Source organism: Chaetura pelagica, unplaced genomic scaffold (genome assembly GCF_000747805.2).
Source record: "Chaetura pelagica isolate M959 unplaced genomic scaffold, ChaPel_1.0 scaffold65, whole genome shotgun sequence".
Taxonomy (NCBI): Eukaryota; Metazoa; Chordata; class Aves; order Apodiformes; family Apodidae; genus Chaetura; species Chaetura pelagica.
Window position 1 is genome coordinate 1,436,742 of NW_009953386.1, and position 23,211 is coordinate 1,459,952.

The window sequence follows — 23,211 nt, forward strand, 5'->3', positions numbered from 1 at the left end:
TGGCTTACCTTGTTGTTGGTTTTTTTCATGTTGTTGGTTTTTTTTTTTCATGTGTCCTGCTCATGGTACAGCATACGGGGTGTAATTAGGTGATCAGACCTGCAGTTCAGATTGAAAATGGATGAAAAAGAAATAATTAAATCAAAACAAAAAAATCATGACATGAGAAATGTCTAATGGAAAAATAACATTAATCAGTGAGGGTAATGATATGATTTGAGGAGTCCCAAGATAATTTTATGGTATCAACATGAGGACCTAGAGAGAGGGTGTTTGGGTCCTTGAGGGATCCAAGAGGCAGAACAGAGAGGGGTCAGTGTTCCCTCCCTTCCATTTCTCTCCAAACTATAATAGCCAAGAGGACCAGAAGCCCTTCCTCTTCCTGCTCCATTCTTCCTTGCTGGTTCCTGTACTTGGAGATTTTGGAGGGAGGCCTGTGCCCTCTTTGATCAGCTTGCAATGTGCTCAGCAGGATTAGAATTCATTGGGTGCTGGGAAGGGATGTGGACCCTTTCCCCAAGTCAGCCCTTACACAAGGGCCTTTTGGACACACATTTGTGATCATCAAGATCAGGTTTTGTATATATTTGTATATTTGCTTCTCATCTCATGCGTTACAATCCTTTCCTTGTTCCAGTAAACGTGTTCTAGCTTCAACTTGAAGATTCTCTTCCTTATTCCTCTTTTCATCTGGGAGGGTAGAGGGGAGTAATAGAGAGCAATTCTGCTCTTTAGTGTTTATTTCACCCTGACCACTAAACCAAGACAGGTAGGAATAATATTTAGTTCCTCTCATAATTTTCTGAAATGTTGTCAGCCTTTGTCACGCTGATATTAATTTACCTTAGTATTAGAGTTACCAGATAAATGTAGCTTTGAAAAAACATGGTTTTCCAAGAATCTGAATGCTGATATAAATGGTCAAATTGCTATGACTCTCCTTTAGAGGCTTGGCAAACAACTACAGGTCAGTTATGGCTTTATTATCATCATTAATCTTAATTATGGTGTTATTTACTGTAGCAAGAAGATTGTGGCTTTTGTCCCTAAGATTTTAGGATTTTTGTTCCTCTCTCTTCTTTAAAAACAAACAAACAAAATTATTTTTAATTTTCCTCCCAAAGAGATGCAAGCGTTCCAAAGAGATTTCTAACCTACCAGTTTGGGGCTCACTTTTAGACACTTTTAACTGAACCCTTAAAAATAGCACTTGGACTGTTTGAAGAAAGCTACTGAGGTAATACCTGAAAGAACTCCAAAACCAGTCCCCCTTGCCCAAATGTGAACAGGAAAATCTCTGTTTTATATTGTGCTCAGTGCAGCGGGAAGCTAATTCCAGTCTAGGTTTTGAGGTGTTATCACTAAGACAGTAATGCACGAAAGAGTAAAAATAACACAAGGAGTGAAAAGAAGCAGATACAAGTGAATGAGGGGAGCACAAAGTAACAGCAAGATGATTAATTAACAAAAAGCTGAATAAGCAAGCAGTTCATCTCCTCTTCCAGTCTATTGGAAAATGACATAATCAGTGGTGGTTCATTTTTTTGTAGGGTACTGTACTGTAAGGTCATCCTTTCTTCTAACTGGCAGTTGACCAGTGACTTGTATTTAAATACAGAACAAACACACAGCAAGGCACATAATTCTATTTTAACAGATGCATGTATCTGTCTAAATCCATCCTCCTAAAAAATAATGAAGTCTGGACCAAACAGACCTGAGAAGGGTTTGCTGCATGCATGAAAAATATTTGCATCCATGTCTGCTAGCTATGCAATGCCACAACTTTTTGGTAGTATCATAATACTCAAGCTGTAACTCCTATGCAGGCGGTACTGGATAGGCCTTTGGGGTAGCTTTTCACATGCCTTTAAGCAAGCAGAACCCCTTGTTAATTGTAGGTGTGGTATGACTTGTTCCCACTCTGCTACAAGCAGCAGGAGCTCTTGCAGCCTGCAGGGAAGACATCAAGCCTTTTCTCCATTGAGTGCTCTGTCTAGAGGGCGAAGCAAAAGCAACGCACCTGGCAGCCCTCAGGACCTCAACAGGCCTGGCAGGGGCAGCTGGTTGGGTTTGCTAGATGTTGGTGTCTCTAGGACGGGCTGTGTTGCCTGAAAGGGTGAGTAGGGGGTTGAGCTGGTTAGTGCCCTAATGCCTCCTGCCCTTTGACATTTAGAGCTAGCAGAGTGTTCGGTTGTTATGTTAAGGAGGTGGAAAGAACCAGCCTGTCTTTCCTGAGCTGTGGTCAGCTACAGAAATGTGAAGGGTCTGGCTTGCAGCAGCTGTGTCAAATGATTTCAGAAATGCTTACAGACTAGATTCTAAAAATGAAGTAGGGAAAAAAAAAAAAAAAAAAGAGAGAAAGAAATAAAAACCTAGATCTTAGGTGCCAGGCTTGTGGAGGGTAAGCAAAGGGCAAGCAAGGCATTTCAGCTCTCAGTGCCCTGTGTGGAATAAATAATGTGTTTCCAAAGAACAGCAACTTGCAACTTTCTGCCAGTCTCCCCAAAGAAAGAAGGCAATGCCTCCCAAAGGTAGAGAGTGTGGGCTGGGAAACTCCTCTTGATGTTCTGTGTGAAGAAATTACAAGCCTGGTATGAAAAGTGACAGCCTGCTCCCCCTGCCCACTGTGGGGATGTAGGTGTGCTCATGCAAGTACAGTAAAGATCATGAAGTTCTCATCCCCTGAGGTTAAGGGGATAATTCCTATGTAGGTTGGAAAGAAGGGAATTTTAGTGCATCACACACATGCAGTCTGTAACTACTGTTATAGCCCTGTGGGAGAGGAATGGAGGATAGACCCTGCAGACCATTGCTGTAGCCTGAGCTGCATGTATTGATTGAGGAAGCAGGTTCCTTTCATTTATTCAGAGAGGCTGGTTTAGCCTGAGCTGGGACTCAGAGACTGTGTCTTTCTTTCTCTGGTGATGATTTATGACTTCAATCCAATTTATGGCCATTTACAAGAATGCTGAACTGGCTGTAAATCAGTAAAAGACCATAAAATACTCATGAGAACTGCTGAAATCCATCTGGGTGAGCTTCCTTCCCTCCCAAGAGCAGCCAGCTGAGGGCAGGAAGATGTAGCCCTCCCATCAAGCCCACTAGCAGTGACAGGGGATGGGGGTGAGATATAGTGTTCAGCTGGAGGAAAAGGTGAAGGCAGCTTGCTTTCTGAGAGCATATAGGAGTCAGGTGAACCATTGCCCAAGAAGCAGAATAATGATAGTAGCAGCTCTGCAGGGCTTCCTCAGAAGAGCTTCACCTAAGAGCAGGGCTTAGATGAAATCTGTGGTTTCAGCCACTCAAGGGGAAAGTGAGTGAAGTCACCTTCAGTGATCTACGATTGTCTTTCAGTGGGCCAGTGTTTTATTAAGTCACTTATTTTTGTGGGCAGTTTGAGGGGAACACAAACATAAACTTCCTGGCTATTTTTATTCTTATCAGCTACTCCAAGGATATACTTATGTGGCATGTTGGTTTGGTCATCACAAGTTAGATTCATAGTCCCCAGGGATTTTGTAAGTGAAGTATTTTCCTGCTTATCTTGCCTGAAGTTCTTATCTTGCTCCTCAGCAAGGAGATTAAATCATGCTCAGTATGTAAAGAAGCCCTCCAAGCAAGGGGTCAGATTTTGCCAAATTGTGTGCTTGCCCCAGCAGCAAGGGAGGCTGCAGCATACTACAGACCCATTGGGATAGATCTGCTGGGATTCAGGTTCTATCTTTGCCTTGTTTGCAGTGCACATTTCCCTCCTCTACCCTAAAAATGCCTTAATTGTCAGGCAGTAGGCAGAATTCAATGAGAATGTTTGCAAATCTTCTTCCCTTTTACCATACTGTAAACTGATGATCAGGGAACAGTGGAGCAACAGGCTAGAAAGCATTGCAGGTGTCAGCAGGTCTTGTTCTACTCTTGTGCTCTCCAGCAGCAATGAGACTGTAGAACAGGACCAGGAGAAAATAACTGAGGGATCCAGAAGTATTCCCCATACTCACTCTGCAGCAAAGCACTCCCAGTGCATGGTGGTGATCAGTTCTGTAAAAAATTAGCAAAAGCCAGAAACTGCAGCATGCCAGAGGACACTAAAGACTCCCCAGACTTCTCTGCTCTTAACCACAAAAAAAGTAAAGCTACTGTTAAATCCTCCTCCTCCCCAGTGAGGATACCAGGTTCTTGGGTGGAAGGGGAGCTGTAGTGATGCTCTGCTTTTCTTTTGTCCTGCATCTTGGTGAAAGGACTAAGCTCACTCAGCTACCAAGGCAGTGAGATCCAAAAGGAGTAAAATCTTGCTCTTCCTGAGCAGTGGGGTTTAAGCCGTTGGGTTCACTTACTGAATGTCTGAGAAGTCTCAGTATGGTAGCCAGCTGAGATAGGTTGATTTCCTTCAGTTTCTGTAACACTGGGAGATGACAGAGAGGATAAGAGTGTCTAAGATACTCTCCTCACTCAAACATGGAGGAGGAATACAGAAAGCCCTCAAAAAATGCATATGGAGGATAATCCTGTAAAATTGTCACCCACACTCATGGACTTTCTCACGACATGGTCACTGTGTGATGGGGAGCCCCACATTAGGGGACTGTCTGACAGAGGATGCTGGGTAGGAAAGACTAAGCAACACCGTGTGTTCATCAGCCCCAGTGCTCTGCATGACACAGTGCTATGGGATAGGTCTGTGATAGTTCCTGCCTCAAGTCCTGGGTGCTGTGTTTGGACTGCAGCTCAGAATAATCTAGGCTTGATTTAGATTAAAGACATCCTCCAAACCTTGGCATGCTGTCCCAGAAGGTAATTACCCTTGCTGGTAAACACTGCCAGCCCAAATCTGCCTACCTGCAGATACGTGGCTGTCTTGCACAACCTATGTGTGCTAAAGCAGCATTGGTGCTTCACCTCTGAGCCCGTGATTCTGTCTGGTCTAGCTCAGGAAGCTGTTCACCCCTGGGATACTGCTGCAGTTTGCCAAGAGCAATGAACCCTGGCCAGCACGGTCTCTCTTTTCTTTCTTGTAGGCAATGCCTTGGGGAGAGATAAGCGATTGTGCTGTCTATGCACCGCCTGTGACCCTGTAGCACCCTGAGAATGAAATCCAGGCTCCGCTCTACTTCACATTCAAAACAGTAGCAGAAAATAACTTCCACTTTCTTCATGTCTGCGGGCTTGGGTTCATGGGTAATGATTACAAGAAATTCCTGTGGCTGAGTGGTGAGTGAGCTAGCAAGGCAGAAGGATGTTTCACTTATCTCTCTGGTCAGCACAGGCTTAAAAAGCAGTGCTGATCACCTGGCTGCTTGGACAGGGCTATATCCATGCCAGGAGAAGTCTTGCTGAGGGTGAAGGAAGGAAGGATGGAAGATAACTTGCAATAAGCTGCTGAAAAGGTGGAAGGAACCTACACTTCAATGTTAAATGAGCTATATTTGCCCATCTAGTGTAGGATGCATGCCCTGGGTTGGTACCCACTATTCTGCACATCCCTCAGCTGCTGTTGAATTCAGAACTTCTGGGAAAGGAGAGGCAAATTAGGTCAGGACATTCTTCACTGCTGTGCTCTTTGACTGGGCTCCTTCCAGGGTGTCACCTGAAGTCCAGAATCCATTATCTCCATAATCTTTCACCTACTTGACAAATAAGCAGTCTCCTCCTATGATTGCTTTTTTTCCCTGAGAATTTCCTCTCAAGGTATTCCTTAGAGACAAGCCAGCAATGTCCCATGCCAAAGGCTCCCAGGGTTGGTGTTTCCCTCACAATGACAGGTATTTTCCTTGTTATCATTACAAGTATTAGATAAGAATCATCTCAGACCTTAATGCTCACTGCATGTGCCCTTAATGCACTGTGGGGTGTTCAGCTTAGGATCAGGATACCTGAAAGGCAGTGATGTCATGAGTACCTGAAACTACTGCTAAAGATTTTGTTATAATTACGGGATTATCTAGTGTGTATGTTTCTGACAATGGGGTATTCTACCATGTCTCCCACAGCCTGACATTTTAATTCAGAATCTCAGGAGTCTACAGCTGGTTTGCTCTTTTATTTATTTCAGAATGAGCTGTGTGAATAATGGACTTTTCAATTCGAAGGCTGGACACACACACACACAAAAATAATAAAATTGAAGTCAGCTGAAGGAAAAAGAGAATGGTTGGGTTCCATTGACCAGAAATACATTGTTTAATCTAAAAGAAAAAAAGAAAAGTTTTGTTCAAGTGTGGGGAGGATGTTAACTCATTTCTTGTAAAAGTTTCATTTTTTTGAGACTGCATTTTTTTAAAAAAATGATAACAATTTCAACAGTTAAAAAACAAAATAAATACAGATCTGACTCTTCTCAGATTTCTTTTCCCCATCTTCCCCTGCACCTCACTTTAACCAGAAATGTCTGTCAGAATTGACCCAAATTCACTCAGATCCTCACAAATTGAATTTTTGTTCTGCTCAAAAATGTTATGCACAGCCTCTCCTGTTGGTGTCTGTTAGTACCACAACAGCAAATAGTCTCCACTTGAGAAACATGCAGTTTCTAACAGGTTCTGCATTGCTTAACTGTAGTTTCAGAGTTAAGCTTCACATAAAGTAAAAGTTTCTGCAAGATAAAATGAGATGCACTGTTATGCTGAGAGCTTCTTTGCTTCAACTGCTTTACACAGATGTAGCTGATTTGAACATTGTAAATAATTTGTTGTATAGGAAGGTGTAAACTCCTGCTCCCTCTCCAGGAGCTGAGCTGGCTGTGCTTGTGTAGGACAAAAAAACTTACTTTGGTAAGTGAATGAACTAAGTCTGATTGTGATGGTGATGCATACGCAGGAAACAGATTTGTTGAATGTGAAGAGGCAAACCTGCCATCTGATAGTAACTGGGCAGGTGGTGATTTGTGATTACTGTTCTCGGTAGCTGAGAATTATGCACATCCTATTATGTTTGTTAACCCATCTGTCCTGCTTTCCGCCCCACGTACTTTTATCTTGTTCTTGACTTAAAATCTGTTAGCTCTTTCTGTAAGAGCTTGTCATTCAGTCTGCATTTATATAACTAATATTGCTGAATTATGTCACTAGTGTGTCCCCAGGTATGTCCTATCTTTATGTATGTCTTTCTTGGCTCTGACTGGCTGTGAGTAAATATTTAGTCTTTGGAAGAGACGATGTTAATGTCATTTTGGTTATACTGATTTGAGGAAGCAATCTGAATAGCTGGGGTTTTGTCCCAGTGAAGATAATTTTGGGGCCACAGTTCCTCTTGGGATCCAGCCTTTGGGGTGCAGTGTAGATTTCTGAAAACAAGATGGCTTTGTACACTGTTGGCAACAGCTCTGTAATGTGGAGGTAGCATTAGTTTGGAATACTCTTGAGCAACCAGTTTTACTTCCACTGAAAGTCAGTCTTTACCATCTCATCTATTGACTACTTGTGGACAATAGTAACAATAGACACTTAGTTCAGTCCTTTCCTAGCAATTTCCAACAAAACTATGGCAGTGGACCTGTGTATCATCAAAAAAATACATAGAGGCAGCCCTTTATCCCTCATCACCTGGATACCTGAGGTGGCTGCTTAAGTGTGGATACGGAGGCCCAGGAGTGGATAAAGTAAAAATTTATTCAAAACTAAAGGGGAAAACAGTGTAAGATACAGGAAACTGCAAGGCCCAGGATCTGGCCGGAATGAAACAGGACAATTTCATGCACAGTCTTTAGAGCCATTAATAACCAGCAGGGAAGAGGTCCTGAGGTGGGTTCAGACCCAGCACGCAGCAGCTTCCAATTGCCTCAGCCATGTGTCTGTGCAGATGGTGCCAGCTGCTGTTGCAGGAGGCCTTTCCAGCCCACTGTTATTACCTGCTTCCAAAAAGAAGTGGGGGGGCCAGGGCAGGGGGTTGTGGAGAAAAGAAGAAAATGGTGTTGGTTTTCTAAACCTCAGCCTTAAGCCAACTTCACCCATTCCTGATGCTGCAATTGGGAAATGGCACTCAGGGCAGAGCATGCAAATTGTCTGAAACAGGATCAGCTCTTTTCTGCCCTGCTCTTTTGCTTTGATTTCCATGTTAGCAGTCATTTTTCCCTTGCCTGTGTTTTCCCTCAGTATTTGACCTTTCCTCCCCAGTCCCCTGGCCTTTTCTATTCTAAGCTGATAAGAGGGAGCTCAGAGTTGATATGCAGGAATCCCTGGACACAGCTGTTTTTTTTTTTCATCAGGAGTTAATTTTCCACTGCTTTTATTTCCTTTGAGATTCAATACATCTACTTTCATGCTTCTGTGATTCAGTTTGTGGAGGAGACAGACAAGGAAATGCTGAATAAATCTCTTGCCTTCTCTCTCAATCCTTTACTCCCATTTTTGCATTGCTTCCTCTCCCTTTCTTACTTCATATTCTACTGTTTTCACATCTGAGTTTTTTTTTGCTCCCCAGAACTCTGGCTTAGGACAATTACAGATGCTGAGAGGGAAGTCAGAGATAGTCATGTTTGGTTAGTCATGTTTGGTTGACTAGAAGCCATTGTGGTTCCAGCCCTCCCATTCACTATGTGCACTTAAGAAAGCTGCCACATGGCTTCACTCAGAAGCTTCATCTGTTCTGCACTGTGCCAGTTCCTGAGGAGTATGAAGTGAAGGTTAGTGTTCTCCATAAACACCATCCCTTTCAAGGCTTTCATCTTGATGACAGAAGAAAAAAGTTTATTAGAAAGGAAAGGCTGTGTGCTGTGGAAATGCATGTCCACCGGTTAAAAAAAAAAAAAAAAAAGAAAAAAAAAAAAAAAAAGAGGAGGAGGGAGATGGGAGTGAAAGGGAGGGGTAGGAGGAGAGAAATCAAAATGCTCCTCCCCAACCTCCCCCCCGCCCCGCAACATTAAGCTCAAGTCTTTATGCCTAATTTTTCACCTCGTATGCACTGAAATTAAATACACTAAATACACTAAATACAGTTCCTTGGGCTTCTATTTCCCTGCTATGTTCCTTGCTGTTCTTTTACTTGATGCAGAGACAATGGCTTTTATAAGAAAACAGTCTGCTTAGTTTATTATCTAGCATAGTAAACTGCCATCTCACTACTGATAGAGGGTTGCTAGCTAGCTAAATGCTATTTTATAATAGGCTCAAGTTTGTAGCACCTGACTACGTTAAAATAGTTGAAGTCACAGGCTAACAGTGCTTCTCATGTCTGAGGGGAACACGTGTTGATTTCTGAGCAACTGTCTAGTTGTGTGATTTTTAGGAGGCATGTCTGAGGGAGCACATATGTGCAAAGAACTGCCAATTCATTTCAAACTTGTCTGGGAGAAGTCTGCTCAGCAGCCAGACAGGACTCAGATATTGCATCCAAAGAAAAATAAGCAAATATAATTCAGATTATTAACAGAGCACAAGAAGATATGGGATTGTTTCACATATACACTAGAAAGACTTTGGATACAGTAATCCAAATGCCCCTCATTGTATAATGGAGCCAATGAGGATGAAGTCCACAGGGACAGTACAATATGGTAAGGATTAGCATTTGTGCTGTTCAAAGGCTAGAAGGTTATTTTAATATTTCTTTGGTGCTCAGATGGGCTAAGGGGTCAAAATATAGTTGTTGAAGTGTTTGACTCAAGCCAATACAAACTTTGTTGCTCTTTTAAGAGCATAGAAACAAAATTGGTCTTACCTATCAACTAAGCACCGGTAGGAATATTCACTGCAGCTTCCAGTCTGCCACAGTGGGGTATGAATACTGTGTATTACAGTAAGAAGCAATCTCTGATCTGTAATCTCCATCCTTAGCTCATTGTACTCACCTAACTCAGGAGATGAAACTTCATCCCGGGATCATCTCCCTATAAAAACAAACAAAAAAAACACATTTCCTCACTCTTGATTCTTCTATGAGCTGACTGAACTACAAAGAGTAGTCTGCAAAGATCCCTTGTGGTATTAAATGCTACGCCTGAGTGTCAGGGAGATATCCCATTACCTGGCAACATTAGGCATTATTGGCTTGGTTTGACTGCAGGAGCTCCTTTTTCCTAAAGGGAAAGTCTTCGGTGTGGATTGGTGAAAAACCCTGTCAAGGCAGAGGACCATACTGACCCCAAGAGAGGTCAGGATCAATGGTGCAGTGTTGAGATGTAGGCCCATAGCCAGTGGTGTTCCCCAAGGGTCAGTGCTGGATCCAGTGTTCCACATATTCATCAGTGATCTAGATGAGGGGACAGAGTGTACCCTCAGCAAGTTCACTGATTATACCAAACTGGGAGGGGTGGCTGACACTCCAAAGGTTATGACATCTAGAGTGACCTGGACAGACTGCAGAGCTAGACAGAGAGGAACCTAGTGAGGTTCAACAAGGGCAAGTGTAGGGATCTCCACCTGGGAAGAAACAACTTCATGCATCAGTATAGGTTAGGGGTTGGTCTGCTGGAAGGAAGTCATGAGGAGAAGGACCTGGGAGTCCTGGTAGACAATAACTTAATCATGAGCCAGCAATATGCCCTTGTCACCAAGAACACCAATGGAACCCCGGGACGCATTAGGAAGAGCCTAGTAGGTCAAGGCAGGTCATCCTTCCCCTCTACTCTGCTCTGGTGATGCAGCCACAACTGGAATATTGTGTTCAATTTTGGGCTCCCCAGTTCAAGAGAGACAGGGAACTGCTGGAGAGAGCCAGCAGAGGGCAACAAAGCTGATCACAGAATCACAGAGTATTTTGAGTTGGAAGGGACCCACCAGGATCAAGTCCAATGCCCAGCTCCTCGCAGGACCACTCTGCTTCCACACCTTAGCTCCAGAGGTGCTGTGTATTCCTTTGAAGGGGATTCTCCTCATGTTTTTTGGCTTACGACACTACACTCGAAAACTGTGTATGTTTTAATAACTCTGATTTATACAGTCTTGCCATAGTATCGCATCAGGCTCACAGTACAAAATATCTTTGACTGGGCTGCTATAAGGTCCCCCCAAGAGCCATAGCCACCACCAAGCAGACAAGCAGGCAGGAACCACCCAGACCCACACACCACTGTCAGGAACTGCTTCCTGCTGCTTCCTTGGGGGCCACTCTATGGACAGATGACCACACCTGGCCCTTGAGTGGTGTGGCACCAAAGCCCCGATGAAGTGATCACAGCCTGCCCGGCTTTGGCATCTCCTCAGCCCCCAGCTGTAAGAGGCACTGTCCATCGCTGCTCTCAGCACCCCATTTTCAGACAGGCAAATAGGCACCACCTGCGGGCAGGGCAGGGCTGGGCTGTGCCTGGCAGGACAGGTCCTCCCCCAGTCCTCTCTTCCTGCCTTTTCTGCCAACTGAAGTGGCCATTGATGGGGAGCCTAGAGCATCTCTCTTATCAGGAAATGCTAAGAGAGCTGGGACTGTTTAGTCTGTAGAGGTGAAGGCAGAAGGGGGGGACCTTATGGATGTCTATAAATATCTAAAGAGTTGGTGTAAGGAGGATGAAGCCAGGCTCTTGTGTCCAGGACAAGAGGCAATTGGCACAAACAGAAACACAAGAAGCTTCATCTGAATATGAGGAAAAACTTATTTAGTGTGAGGGTGACAGGGCACTGGAAAAGGCTGTCCAGAAACGCTGTGGAGTCTCCTCCTCTGGTGACATTGAAAACCTGCCTGGTCCTGTGTAATGTACTCTAGGCCATCATGCTTTAGTTGGGCTAGATGGTCTCTGGAGGTCCCTTGTAACTTCGATGATTCTGTGAATAGCATAAGGCTGAGCAATAAGCTAAGTAGTTGTTTAAGGAGGCCCCAAGAGGAATTAATCTCCACTGCTTTCTACCGCTGAAAGGAAAGAGATTTAAAGCAGTTTTATTCAACTATGCAAACACGATCTGAACTCTGAGGAAAGGTGTGTGCTACAAATCTAGAAAACAATTAGTCAATTAAACAAAATGTTTGTCTCAAAGGGGAGTCCTTGCTGTGTGGTGAAGTGTCAGTTATCTTGAGATGAGGATCTTCTGATGCCAGTTGGAGCCAAGAAACGAGCAATTCACTTTGAGTTCCAAACAGACCTGGCAGAGTAATGGACTATTTAGTGTTGTGACTAGGCCAAAAAGTTAGCGGAAACAGTTGGATTTTAGCCAGAAAAGAGTTGATTGTAATACTGTTGCCAAAGCAAAGCATCTATGTCTTCCCCTTTTGTATCACCTTGGTCAAAACCAAAATGCCTTCTTTAATTCCCCCCAAAACATCAGCTGCATTTTCAGGATAACCACTATTAAAATGCTTTTGTTATCTAGAGCATCAGGGATTTTTGCAGTGCTAGAACACAAAGATCCTTACTTAGGGAAAGTAAGACCTAACTGTCTGTGGAGTTCTCCCAAAAAGCCTCTGTTGGGGTGGTTTTTAAACCAGATAGAAGCACTGCTGTTCTTTCACTGAAAATTAGTCCTTCCTGATGCCTCCAACATGACTTCTGGTCTTGAAGCCATGCTGCTGTACTAGATGATCTCAGAAGATCTCTTTCCAATCTCAAAGATCATGTGATTCTGTAATTCAGCTGGTATTGATGGCAGCTCAAACTGAGTGGCTGGTTTGACATCTTGCAAATGGACCTTTTTTTTTCCCCAGAGGGAGAGTGGATTAAAATCTGCCTTTAATGAGTCCAAATAAATGGTTGGAAATCTGGGTCATGCAGAAAGCTTGACCTGTTGCCTGAAAGTAGGCAACATGCTGTCTGCAATATGGACAACACCAAAATAAGAGAGGTGCTTTATAGCTACATTTATTCTTCTAACTGAGAGAGAATTTGGTAATCTCAGCTATTTTTATACTAGGCCAGGGTCTTGGATGTGTCCAAAGCTTTAACATGTCTAAAATGCCACATACAGTACCAGCTAGATTGGTCTTATAAGCTTGCACATGCTACTTCTTTAAGTACAGATAGGTGTTTAAGATTTGTTGATTGTACCCTAGATGAAAGACAAAAATCCCAAACAAATTCAAAACTCAGTTGATAAGCTAGTTTTTTTCCATAGCTGAAGCAGGTGTTTGTCCTGCTGTGTGCTTGCTTGCTCTGAAGCTAACACCACTGCTTGAGAACTTTGGTTATTTGCATTTTCCATCCTCTGCTACATTTACCCTGAAGATGAGTTCATCTCTGGTTTGGGTGAAATATAATCGTGATTGCATTTGCAGGACAAAATCAATTTTTATCTATATAATGGAAATGGATATAATTTGAGATTCTGCGAGCTTCATAAGAAGAGGTAGCAAGTCCTGAACTGGCAAGATAGGAGCCACTGTGATTGGCAGTAATGATGCCTCAGTTCAGACAGATCTGGGATATCTCAATGTGAAATGAGTCCCAAAGATGAGAGAAATGCAAAGAATCAACTGCAAGGTTTCATTGACAGTGATGTATGGAAACTGAAAGTAAGCAAGTATAAGCTGACTGACCCACCTAGGGTGTTAGGGTTCTTTAAAAGCATTTAAAGGATTGGACACATTAAAGACACATGCAGGCTTGCTTAAGGGTGTAGGAGTAACAAAGGGATGTTAGTTAGATTAGCTTAGGGATGTAGGAATAATAGGATGTAATTTATATTTCTCAAGGATGTAGAAGAAAAGATTTCATAGCACAGTTTAAGGCTGTAAAAGAAATGGGATGAAATTAACCACATGAAAAATGTAATTGGTAGGAAATATTTCCCTTAGCAAGTCTCACAGGATGGTTTTCCGGAAGAAGAAATGGTAGTAGCATCAGGCCAGTTCTTTCTGAATGGGGTAAGTCCACTTACTTTTCCAGCAGGAAGGGTACCTTAAGCTCCTATTGGCATCTTGCACGCAGAGGTGGAAACAGGAGAAAAATAATAATTAATAGGTTTTGATTGTTTTATCCAGTATATGTTATCTATTTTGGATTCTGACCTTTAAGTGTCTCCTGTGTGTGATGTTTTTTTATCTCATATGGTATGTAGTTATGTGTAATGTTACAGATGAGAAATCAAGCACACAAGAGCCCAGAAACTAAAAAAAAACCCTTTTATTTCTCTTGCAACATTAACTTAACTGCATTACAAAATGGATCAAAGGCCTGTTGACAAATTGGAAAAAGTTCAGGTAAGGATCTACTATAATGATGCAAAGTTTGGAATCTGACTCAGAATGGAAGACTTAGGATTGCCTTCTATGACATCATAACTGGCTGGCTAAGTGAGGGGAGAGCAGCAGATGTCATCTACCTAGATTTCAGCAGGCTTTTAACATTATCTCCCATAACGTCCTCATTAGGAAACTGAGGGAGTGTGGGCTAGATGAGTGGACAGTGAGGTGGATGGAGAGCTGGCTTTTTGAGAGAACTCAGAGGGTCAATGGAGCAGGGTTGAGTTGGAGGCCTGTAACCAGCAGTGTCCCCCAGGGGTCATTACTTGGTCTAGTCTTGTTCAACAGATACATCAACAACCTGGACTAGGGAAAAGAGTATATCCTCAGCAAGTTTGCTGAACATACCAAACTGGGAGGGTTGGCCAACACTCCAGGGCACTGTGCTGCCATTCAGCATGACCTGGGCAGGCTGGACAGCTGGGCAGAGAAGAACTTAATGAGTTTCAACAAGGGCAAGAGTAGGGTCCTGCACCTGGGGAGGAAGAACCCTATGCACCAATATAGGTTAGGGGTGGACCTGCTGGGAAGCAGTTCTGTGGAGAAGGATCTGGGAGTAATGGTAGACAGTAAATTATCCTTGAGCCAGCAATGTGCCCTTGTCACACAGAGGGCCAACGGAATCCTGGGTTGCTTGAGGAAGAGTGTGGCCAGTAGGCTGAGAAAGGTCATTCTGCCCCTCTACTCTGCCCTGGTGAGGCCACATCTGGAATACTGTACCCATTTCTGGGCTCCCCAGTTCAAGAGTGACAGGGAGCTACTAGAGAGAGTTCAAGGGAGGGCAACAAAGATGATTGGGGGACCGGAGCATCTCCCTTATGAGAAAAGGCTGATAGAGTTGGGACTCTAGCTTGGAGAAGAGAGGGCTCCTTTTTTATTTATTTATTTTTTTTTTTCCGTGGTGCTTAGGCTTCCTTCTTCCACTCATATCAGACAATGAAGTTGCCCAGTGCTGGAAAAGACCAAGTTTAGAAAAAGACATCCAGCAGCAGACAGAGTTCTGGACAGTGAGAGGTCTGGGCATGTGCTGGTCCACAGGACAAGTGGAAGATCATTTGTGAACGTGAGAAAAGTAATTTAAAAAAATGAGATGAATGGGACTCATGGTCCTTGCAGCCTTCCTTAAGGGCGAGATCCTCAGGCTAAGAGGAAATGGAAATAACCTTTCCCTGTCAGATATATCTTGATTCTGTGTTTGAATAAAAGGTTAAAATACAATTTTCACAGCAGCAGCTTGAGGCACTGCAAGGACTCATGGGAACTGTAGTTAGGGCATCCTTTTTTTTCCTGCCTACCATTCTCTCTGCTGCTGCCTGTCCCTTAACTCCAAAGACCAGCGGTTTGTGTTGCTCTTGGCCTGAAGTTTGATCAGTCTGGCTGTCTTTACTCCAATGGATAAGACCTGATCCCATTTAACCTAGTTACTGTTAATGCTTTGGACTTACTATGCCTATGCACAGTGATTCTGGGGACTTCTGTCATCCTGCATTTTTGTTTTTAAAGCAGAATCCCATATTTCTTAATAGACATTAGTACTGTCTGTCAAGTTTATCCTTTTTTTTTTTTTTTTTCAATGGTTTTAGCCCCTGGCCTGTAAGTTAACTCGTAAAGGTGTGATCCCTCATCCCAAGGCCATTTCTACTTCCCTTAAAAGCTCTATGTGCTGCAGAGGGACAGAATATGCCTAGCAGAAGTAACTGAGCCAAGAAGGATGGGATGATTCCTCCCCTCCCTTAGGAATGAAATGAAAGACAAATGGTAGGGGTCTGGAGGAGGAAGGGGAAGGCTCTTTTTTGCTAGCACAGGAGGACTGGTGTATAGAAGTAAGCTGCCAGGGCAAAAGCTGCTGCTTCTGGGTGATAAGCCACCCAGTCAGTGTCAGCTGGGAGAGGTGTCCTGGAGAACAAAGGCCTTTTTGGTTTAGCATGATGAGAGTTGGTGGGATGAAACAGCTGGCAGAGTGTCCTGGTTTAGGCTCAGCCAACAACTAAGCCCTGTGCGGCTGCTCGCTCACTCCTCCCTCTCCAAACGGTGGGATGAGCAGGAGAAAATATAACAAAAAGCTTGTGGGTCAGGACAAGGACAGGGAGGGTTCACTTGCCAATTATGGTCACAGGCAAAACAGACTTCATTTGGGGATTAAAATCGATTCAATTTGTCACCAATCAAATAGGAGTAGGAAAACGAGAAGCAAACCCAGATCTTAAAAATAACTCACCCCAGCCCTCCCTTCTTCCCAGGTCCAAATTACTCCTGATTTCTCTGTCTCAAACCCCCAAACACAGTGGGGCAGGGCAACAGGGAATGGGGGTTGCAGTCAGATCACATTTTGCCTGTGCTGCTCCTTCCTTCTCAGGGGGAGGACTCCTCATAGCCACTCTTATGGAAGAGGGTCCTTTACAAACTCCTCCAACATGAGTCTCTCTTGTGAGGTGCATGGTCTTCTTCAGGTGCAGCCAGCTCCATGGTGGCTCCACGGCTGCAGGTCCACATCTGCACCACCGTGGTCAGTCACAGGCTGCTGGTCCTCACCTGTCCCACTGTGCTCCTCCACGGGCTGCAGGAGACAGCCTGCCATCCTGCCGCAGGAAGCCCTGTGCGGCTGCTCGCTCACTCCTCCCTCTCCAAACGGTGGGATGAGCAGGAGAAAATATAACAAAAAGCTTGTGGGTCAGGACAAGGACAGGGAGGGTTCACTTGCCAATTATGGTCACAGGCAAAACAGACTTCATTTGGGGATTAAAATCGATTCAATTTGTCACCAATCAAATAGGAGTAGGAAAACGAGAAGCAAACCCAGATCTTAAAAATAACTCACCCCAGCCCTCCCTTCTTCCCAGGTCCAAATTACTCCTGATTTCTCTGTCTCAAACCCCCAAACACAGTGGGGCAGGGCAACAGGGAATGGGGGTTGCAGTCAGATCACATTTTGCCTGTGCTGCTCCTTCCTTCTCAGGGGGAGGACTCCTCATAGCCACTCTTATGGAAGAGGGTCCTTTACAAACTCCTCCAACATGAGTCTCTCTTGTGAGGTGCATGGTCTTCTTCAGGTGCAGCCAGCTCCATGGTGGCTCCACGGCTGCAGGTCCACATCTGCACCACCGTGGTCAGTCACAGGCTGCTGGTCCTCACCTGTCCCACTGTGCTCCTCCACGGGCTGCAGGAGACAGCCTGCCATCCTGCCGCAGGCTGCAGGGGATTCCCTGTCGCGTGGTGCCTCCTCTACCTCCTTCCTCACAGGCCTTGGTATCTGCATAGGTGCTTCTTCCGCATCCCACCCCCCTCTCTCCTGCAGGTCTCCTGGCAGTTTCCTTTCCCCCTCCTTAGATATGTTAATTGCAGGGCTGCTGTCACAGTCACTGGTAGGCTTGGCCTTTTCCAGAGGCTGGTCGGACTTGGAGACAGGGAAGCTTCCATTGGCTTCTCTCAGGAGCCATCCCTGTAGTCCCTCCCCTGCTACCAGAGCCTCCCCCAAGCACAACACAGAGAGTTAAGAAGCCCATGCCATTCACAGCCAGATCTGACAGAGGGGTAAGAAGTAGAGACTGGTATGAAAAATACAGGCTCTTGTGTAGGGAGAAGAAGAGTGGGAAGAAGCTGGGTAGGACCTGATGGACTACATAGCTGAGGGCAGGGAAGCTGGACTGAATGCAGCTGGGTGTACTTATGGGGAGATGAGTGGGGGAGAGGAGTGCTTGGTAAGACAGGGTAAAACTTTACTGCAAGTGCAGGTGTTGTGAGGATAAAGGAAAAACAGAAAATGTTCTCTTATCTGGGACTAAATATTCTCAATAAGGTATGAAGTTTTCTTCTCTGCTTCCTTGTTACTCATCAATACCACCTCTCTGCTTGCTTCACAGGGCTCCTTTTCCAGTTGGTGTGGAGGCAAAGGAAGATCTTGATTTTTCCCTGCCCTTGTACTGCTGTCCCCTTCCCTAGCTGGATCTCATTTGAGTGCAGATACAGCACTGAACCTGCAAAAGCAAATAGTGCTCAGAGACTCACCCACAGGCCCTCCTGCAGTGTAAAGCTCACACCTTGGAAAGGAACAAGTGTTTCATAACCAGTCTTTCCAATGTGGAAGCAAGACTGGGGAATGCTGAAATACTGAAGAATGAAAAGACAACCTCTACACAGCCAGATAAAAGAGGTAAATGCTCAGTTGTCTCACTTCCGCTCCTCAGCTACTGCCTACTGCAGTCCTTCTCTTGGGAATGCAGCCAGTGACAGATTGTTGCTGGTATAATGTGGGGCCAGACTATAAGAGCAGCCTGTGTCACAGCCTCTTGTCAGGAAACATTCGTGTTTGTTAAGGTGTCTGCTCCAAAAATTACTACTTTTGGACCAAATCCTAAAGCCCTTAGTAATTCCAAATTTTCAGCATCTTGGATTGATGTTTTGTCTGAGTAACAACTCCAGGATTTTGCCCATTCATCAGCTTAAGTAATTTTACAGAAATTACATTATTTAGAGTGCTGAGCCCTGGCTTGCATACATCCCTACTAGGACTGCGATTTTAGCCACTCTTAAAAAGAAGTCATATCAGAAGCTGGTAAATCTGGGGAGGGGAAGTCTCCATGGGAAGACAAGAAGCTGCAGAGAATGTTGATGGTTTCCCCCCCTTCCTGTAGGCAGGTAATCTATGAGACAGGCAGGCAAATAGCAACTGTAACATAAATTTGAATGTATTTTTTTCTTCTTTGCTTTTGACAGGAGTCCTTGTATTTACAGCATTAGATGAGTTTTCTGAATGCAGTTAGGTTGGAAGGGATCTGCAGTGCCTTCCTTAGTTGAATGGATGTGTAACTTAAGTCCCTTAGTCAGCTGGAGAATTACCAAAGGAAGTGAGACAAGGACTTGTATAGCTCTGTATCCTGCCTTGAATAGAGGGCAGTACTGACTGTTTCAGCAGAAATTGCAAAGTGCAGGAGCATGGAATAATCTACCAAAAAAACCCACAACAAACAACCCAACAGTTGCTGCTTGACTGGTGAAAGACTTATGTGAATGAGTAAAAATGTCATATTCTCTCTAACCTGAATGGGGGGTGCTTTTACTGGTAACATCTAATATCCTTGTAATTTACTTGGTCCTTGGCTTTTTCTGCCTCAGCAGCGAGTTCCACAGATAATACACTGAGAGGTGTTTTTTTCCTATCAGCTAAAAATCTTTTTGTAGTTGCAAAGTACTGAGGGCGTCAGGGAATTTATGGGAGATGAAGGCTGTGGTGCAGTAGTTTGCTATAATTGTATTTCTTGATGGCTAGGCCCAGAAAAGGTGAGAGGGGGCTGGTTATTCCCTCTTTTCTTGTGGTTAAAGGCTTAGGGTAAAATGTTCAGCCTCTGGCAGGCAAATGCTACCACTGCAGCCACAGTAACTGCACTTGTGCAAGTAAGAAGTCTGGCAACTCTCTTCATGGGCTGCAGCAAGAGAGCTGGCAACTGGGGATGCCTGGTAAAGGAGGAATTTTCATATTATACTGATTTATTGCAAACTACCAGGATGCAACAGTAAACTCTTCCACTTTATTCACATTACTCTTATTTATACTTAACATCCAATACTTTGGCTGTCATTCTTTAATCAAGATTTCTTTTAAACCTGTCTGAGTTGCTCGGGGGGAAACCCTGGGTAAATATTGTTATTAGTTAAGTAATAAGACACAACAGGGTGTGAAATATTACCCTATAACTCATGCTTGTTCTATAGCAGTATGTTGAGTGGCACAAGGCCAAGTGGCTTTGGGTGTTATTTTTTTAGTTAAATCAAATTAAAAAGACACCAGTAAAGTGTCTTTGTGGCTGTTAAAACATGGCCATGGTGGTAGGAGAAGAAAGGAGAAGCTTCATTTAATAAGGTGTGCTGTCAATTGCTCACTTTAATTTAGTGGATGGTGGAAAGTACTAAGTAGAGAGCCCTGGAGATAGGTGTCCTTCACTTATCTAAAGGACAGATTGGGCAGACGCAGCAGCAGCATGAGCTCTGCCATCACTCTGTGGCAGCAGGCTTGCAAGTTCCTCCTTTTGATGGGTTAAAAGGGTTCATTTGCAATATCCCATTCAAACTTTTTTCACTCAGTGTTAGCTGTCATTAACCGCGGGTTAATATGATGCTTCCAGGACCATAAGTTGTCTTGGCATCTGTCAAATTAGAAGACCGATTGAGGCTACCACTTACAAAAACTACCAGATAGTTTTTACTGATGGCTTGAGATTCTAGTCAGTTTCCTGAGACCAAACTCAGCCTCTGCATAAGTCAGACGGTGCTGTCTCATTTGTGCTCAGATGGCAGAAAAAAAGGCATCCTTAATGAGTAAGCACAGAGGCCAATGACACACATTAAAAGGCCTCTGTTAACTGCTTTCTAACTTGTTGAGTGTTAGGAGTCACATCTGCAGCCCCCTTTTCTAATTCAGCTTTATATACCACAGCATGCAATCTTGGCTTCACAGGGTGGGCTCTTTGGCTGGGGTTATCAGGGCTGCACTTTGGCTGCAGAGATGAACTGGCCACCTCTGAGCTTGCGCTTCTGTTTTAGTTTAGAATGACCTTTTTATGAGGAAATGGGGTCCTAATTCTTTGCTCTACTTAGTAGCCTGTTTGCTAGGGGCAGGAGTCTGTGTGTGTTTCCAGGAAGAGACAAGTGCCTCTTGGGTTCGCTAAATTGTGTATGGGCTCCTCAGAAATCAACTTCTTGCACTTCAAGGAAAAAAAGTTACATTTTCCTATATTTTTTTGTTTGCTTCGTACAGACAGCTGCTGTAATGTCCCTTACCCAAGGCCCATTAGCTACCCAGCAGCTTCTGATTCAGAGAGTCAGGCTAGAAATGTAGAAAACCATATAAAAAGATGCTCATTAATCCTTATTTGGTTCCTCCCATAGGCATTTTACTTATATGCCCAGCATTTCTCACATGCTGGACTCCCTGTGCAATAGGAGGCTTCCATTTGCTTTAGGCTTTTAAGATACAAGCAGTTTATTTGTGGAGCTTGCTGTGTTGCTTATTCTCTGATGCAGGGAAGGAAAAATCTAGTCTAGTAAGACTAGAGAAGGGAGGATCCCTTACTTTCCATTTCCCAGTAGCAAATGCTTCTTCTGGACAAAAAAAAAAATAAATAAAAATGAAGACAGACAAACTGTTTTCTCACTGTGATTTCAGCCTGGGACAATTCCCAGAGTAATACCACGTCCTTTGCATGTGCTCACATGTGTATGTTGGCTTGCAGTTAGCACAGAGATACATCAATATTCCTGACGACAATAAATACAGCTATTAGGATGAGTCGAGAGCTTATCTTAATTGGGTAACAGATGAGCAGGCGTATGTTGCTGTTGAATCCATCAGCATTAAATGGGCAGAGGTAAGTTTGATCAATACTGACACTTGAGTGCATGGGTAGCCACTGGAAAATATTAATTTACAATCATGACCAGCACCTCTCATTAACTAGAAATGTGTTAACCCTAATTGGTTCAACAGGGCCCTGCTGTACTTCACTGTGCTGCTCACAGTCCTTCTTCTAGTGCCTGAGCCACAGTTTTCTACTGATGGGAACTCAGTGGTTCTCAATTTTGTGCTTTGGGTGGCCAGGCTGGCAGCTCTACTGCAGCATCCATCAGGCCAGGAAGGTGTGCAATGCACACCCATCTGGGCATGCAGTCCATATGACTGTGTAGACATGGGGCTCTGCATATTTGTCTGTTCATCTCTTATGGCCAGATTGAATAGGTGTTAGGCCAAGTAGGACTGACACTGATTTCTACCATCTACAAGTCTGTGCCACAGATCCATAAGCATTCATACACCTTTATGTCTGTTCTTGTGCTTGGGTGGTTGCACACAGATATGGATTCAGTACACTCGTGGTAGTATTAGGTTGTCCTCAGAACTGGCTGGGTATGTAAGCAACACTGCTCTTAATGAGAAAAGGGTATGTAGAGGTGCATGTGTGTGGAATACTTGTTTATGAGGGTGTATGAAATTGTCTCTTGTGCTGTAATGCCAGCAGTGGTTATTTGTTTTCTCTACCACAACAAAATCCTCACAGCCATCCGTTCAAAGCAGTTGTCTTTGGCATGTACCATAAGTACGCCTGGTGTATATACAAATACGAGCTGTGAGAATTGAAATAATCTTGTAATTAAGGTCCACATTTGACAGTAAGGAAGGCTGAATTTCCTGTTAGACCTTCAGTATCTCTGGAGATAAGACTGCTATCCATGTTGACTGAGGAAAGAATGAGAAGTGATGAGCTTAAATTGCAGCAAGATTTAGGATACACATTTCCAAAGCATTTGCCTTTAAAAAAACCCAAAAAACCCACAAACAGCTACTTCTTCTACATAATTCCACGGAATAATAAGCAGTTCTCCCTTCTGTGTATCAAAACTTTATGCTGTAATCTGAAGTTAAAAAGCTGATTTTTCCTTCCCATACCGAAGAGGACACTATAAGAGGGTGCCTGAAACTCAGGGAATATGAAGGATAACAACAAACAGTAAAGCAACATATTCCAGTAGCTGATTGTGTGTATGAATACTTCCAGTGAGGCTGTCTGAAAGATTTATTATTTGGCAAAGAGATTAAATGAAAAGGAACAACTGTTGGCTTGTTTGAATACTTCCAAAGTGAATGTGTATGGCATATGGAGATAGAAAAACAAAGTCAGACTCTTTTATATCTAACTTTTGCTGACCTGTAGCCTGGATATTTAGCAGTTATAATATTTCTACCAATCCTGTTTGTTGGAGCATCTTTCACAGAAGTTCAATGGGGAATTGAGTCACATCTGCAACCTCCTTTGTGTCAGAGACTCTTGGTTTGTTGAAATATGAGAATGAACTGGTTGGTTTTAAATGTGACATTCTTTGAAGCAGTTTTTAGTCTCAGCTGGGAATTTTTTATGAAAGAGATCAGCTGGATCAGAGTACAAAACAGCATGGTCGCCAAAGGTTTGACCAAGGAAGATGGAAGTCACATAAAACCCTCCGTTCTGCCTGTGTTTCCAACCACCATAGCTTTTCCTCAAGTGATTTTTTAATTTTTTTTTCTTCAGTTGAAGTTCTTCCTAGTCTTGCCTAAGGGTGCTATTACACTTTGTATTAGTGATACTTATA